Source organism: Lactuca saligna, chromosome 4 (assembly GCF_052625555.1).
Source record: "Lactuca saligna cultivar CGN05327 chromosome 4, ASM5262555v1, whole genome shotgun sequence".
Lineage (NCBI taxonomy): Eukaryota > Viridiplantae > Streptophyta > Magnoliopsida > Asterales > Asteraceae > Lactuca > Lactuca saligna.
In genome coordinates, this window is record NC_136420.1 from 322,489,635 (window position 1) to 322,494,301 (window position 4,667).

The window sequence follows — 4,667 nt, forward strand, 5'->3', positions numbered from 1 at the left end:
CACATACCATATGTATCAAACGATCCATATGATGGGTTTTAAGCAAAAAAACATTCCTATGTACACATGTAAAACCCTAAAGCTTCGGATCGAGGTTTCTCTATTGTACATGGAAATTTATCCAAAGCTTGTAAAACCTTATGTAGCGTACTATAAAAATCAAAATCTACATTTAATACAAGTTTACATGATTACCTTTTGATATTAGAAAAAATCTTCAACTTCAACAGCTTAGTATCACAATTGTAATACCTCTAATGATTGAGAAGAGAAGGAATGGAGGCACAATTTCGGCTATAGGGTTTCTTGGTGTAGACGAAATCTGAAGCCCTAAGGGTCCTTAAATAGTTGAGCTGCTAGGGTTTCAGTCAAAACCCTAATTAGATATCTTAGGCCCTAAGCAGCTCCAAGAACCTTCTGGAATAGGGCCCTTGGATGATTTCAAGGTGGGCTTCCACCTCAAATTTGTCCACCCCCTTAGTCCACAAGATTCATAGCCCAAAGTTAAACATCTTATAATTGATAGTTCTAGTCCATCTTATTTAATTAATCTCTTTTAGCCACAAAATTAATTCTTAATTAATCATTGACCAATATTAATTAAACAATGTGATTTCTCTTTTAATATATTATTCATATAATATATTAATAAACCATAATAACCTCTCTCTCTCTCCATAAATCATCATATCCAGTTACTTTGGTGAAGGCAACCCAAAAGGACCATGCAACAACCGGGTTAAGTACATACCAAATATAGTTATGGACTTAGATACTAATACAACAGTCTCCCACTTGGAAAAGTCTAATAACTATAAATGCATGTACGATTTCAGGATCCGATTAGCAATCGTAGCTCTCAAAAGCCGCTGTCGAACTCTGATATTATCAGTAACCTATCCTTTAGATAAGGGATCATATAGTCCTCTATTCTCAACATATCGTGCAGACAATTTACATGGATCATAGTCATACTTATTGTCCAGCAGTTTGTTTATCGATCTCATATTTGTTTGACATAGAACTTAATTGAACACATCAGCTCAGTTCTGATCGAGCCTGGCACAACAGTCAAGCCAAATCATCGAGGGGCCCAAACATCACTTTTACCCTCTTAGGATAAAATGAACAAATAACCTTTGACTTATATGCATTTACCATTCACTCATCAAATCATGCACAACAATGCCTTTTAAAACATCAAGTTATTGATGCGTTTACGCACTATCAATGCATAACCAACTTGCAAACAATAAACCATATATCTAGGATTCAATACAATATGATATTATCAGCCTACGATCACTTGTGCTAAATTCTATTAAGTGATGCCAGCAAGCATGGGTTTAATCCAATTCTCAAATCTTATTACATAAGCACTCATGAACGTTGCAGCAAACTTTTGCTATGTCTAATACACTTTTAGACAATCTACACGCCAATTCATGAAAGTCTTCTTTCATACCTACTTCCAAAGTATGAGCGAATGTGGGTTGTTCGAATAATCTTATTATTCAGGAACTCAAAACATGCAAAGTGAAACAATAGGTAAATAATTAACACAAGACAGTAACTTTACTTATAAATAATACTCCTTTATTTAATCATCAAGTGTTAATTACAATTTATCTATTATACGTTCTGAAACTATCTAATCTAAGCTAATATCGTCCTTCAGCCCAATGCTCCTAGCATGTTGCAAGTGTTTAATCCTACTCAGTCCCTACGTGAGGGGATCTGTTGGTTTATCCTCTGATGATACCCTCTTCACTACGAGAAGTCCCCATTCTACCTGATGTCTAATAAAGTGATATAACTTGTCGATATGTTAGGATCTGCTGTGATCCCTCGGTTCCTTGATCAAGGTAACCGCACCTTCATTATCACAAAAAATTTCCATAGGCTCCTTTATGGCTGGCACAACTCCAAGGTCTCCGATAAATTTCTTCAACAATATCGCCTCCTTTTACGCTTCGCTCGCCGCTATGTACTCTTATTCGCACGTTGAATCAGCTACGGTCTCTTACTTGAAACTTTTCTAAGTCACTACTCCTCCATTCAAGGTAAAGACCCATCCTAACTGAGAACGGTAGTTGTCTCGGTCGGTCTGAAAATGGTGTCATTATACCCTCACACCCTTAAGTCATCACTCTCACTGAGGACTAGAAACCATTCCTTGATCTTCCGAAGGTACTTAAGAATATTCTTGACTGCAGTCCAATGCGCTCTACTAGGGTTCCCTTGATATCTGTTGACCATGCTCAAAGCGAAGGCCACATCAGGGGGTGTACAAATCATAGCATACATGATTGAGCCAACTGTGGAGGCGTAAGGTACTCAACTCATTTCAGCTATCTCAGCCTCAGTACTCACACTTTGGGTCTTACTTAAATTGGTATTGCTTTGGATTGGTAACTCCCCTTTCTTGGAATTCTCCATACTAAAACGCTTTAGTACCTTATCCAAGTAAGTATTCTCAATATGTCATATTAGTCTTTTACTCCTGTTTCTCACTATCCTTATTCCCAGAATATAGGCAGCCACTCCGAGGTCCTTCATAACAAAACATTTACCAAGCAAGGACTTAACTTCTTGCAGGGTCGGGATATCATTTCCTATGAGTAGTATGCCATTGACATACAATACGGGGAAGCTAACTATACTTCTACTGGCTTTGACATATACACATGACTCATCCTCGCTTCGTAGGAAGCCAAACTCTTTGACTTTCTCATCGAAACAAAGATTCCACCTGCGAGATGCTTGTTTCAATCCATAAATGTACTTCTCAAGCTTACACACCCTATTAGGATGCTTTGCATCGACAAAACACTCTGGCTGACTCATGTAAACATCCTCAGCCAACTTCCTATTAAGAAAAGCGGTTTTGACGTCTATCTGCCATATATCATAATCATGAAACGCAACTATGGCTAGTATCACCCTGATAGACTTTATCTTCGCAACTAGTGAGAAGGTCTCATCATAGTCAACTACGGGAGTTTGTATAAAGCCTTTCGTAACCAATCGCACCTTATAAGTGTGCACTTTCCCATCCATGTCGGTCTTCTTCTTAAAGATCCATGTGCACATGACCGTCTTACGACCTGACACATTTTCAACCAATTTCCAAACGTGGTTGTCATACATGGACTGAATCTCATTGTCCATAACCTCTTACTATTTAGTAGACTCCGGGCCTACCATGGCTTCCTTTTAGCTGTTAGGTTCATCCAAATTTATTAGTGTACTATCACTAATAAATGTATCACCTTCACTTGTTATATGTAAACCATATAACACAGGTGGAACACTAACTCTGTTGGAACTTCTAAGAGGTAAGGACTTGTTAATCGGTTCAACCAGAGTTTCCTCCTCGGGTTGAGTGCCAGCGTTAGAGGTTCCTTCATCACTTGACTCGTGAAGCTCTTCAAGATCAATTTTCCTCCCACTGTCTCCTTGGCTTATGATTTCTTGCTCTCAGAAAACCCCTCTCCTCGCAACGAAGGCAACATTGTCACTTGGTCTATAGAAGAGATATCCAAAGGACTTCTGCTGGTAGCCAATGAAAATACATCACCCACTATGAGGTTCGAGCTTGACGTGAGTCTCTCATCTTATGAAAGCCTCGCAACCCCAAACCTTGATATGTGCCAATGAGGGAGCTTTCCCCATCCACATCTCGTGAGGTGTTTTGCCAACCTTCTTCGTAGGGACTAGATTAAGGATATGGGTGGCAGTCTCTAAGGCATATCCCCCAAAATGAGATAGGTAGAGAAACACGACTCATCATGGAACGAACCATGTCTAGAATGGTTCAATTACGTCTCTCAACCACACCATTCAACTGCAGTTTCCTAGGTGGCGTCAATTGCGAAACAATTATGCATTCCTTGAGGTAGTTGTGGAATTTAAGACTAAGGTACTCTCCACCTCGATTGGATCGAAGCATCTTGATTTTCCTACGCAGTTGATTCTCCACTTCCTACTTAAACTCTTTGAACTTTTGAAAGAGTTCTGACTTGTGCTTGATTAAGTAGATATACCCATACCTGCTATAATCATCAGTGAAAGTCACATAGAAGCGGCTTGCATCCCTCGTGGTGGATCTAAAGGGTTGACACACATTGGTGTGTATGAGATCCAATAAACACTCACCCCCTTCACAAGTACCAGTGAAGGGTGACTTGGTCATCTTTCCAAGCAAATAAGACTCACACATGTCATCGTCCCTAAGGTCGAATGACTCCAACACTCCATCCTTTTGGAGTTAGGCTATGCATTTTTTGTTAACATGTCCAAGAGGACAATGCCACAAACATACTTTGTCCAAACTATTGGAAGAGTCAATATGTAACTCATCATTACCAAAGTTGTCTACAACCATCACAGTTTCATATATTCCTTTACAAGGCGATGTTTCAAAATAGAAAACACCATTAAGATAAGCATTAATAGAACCCTTTTCATTATCAAATGAATATATAAATCCTTGTCTATACAAACCATGAAAAGAAATGACATTTCTTGCCATTTCAGGCGAATAGCAACAATTATTCAAATCTAGTCATAATCCATTACTAAGCACTAAATAGTAAACTTCAATTATGGTGACAGGTGATGCTCTTCTGTTCCCCATGATCAAGTTTATCTTCCCATGCTCCACA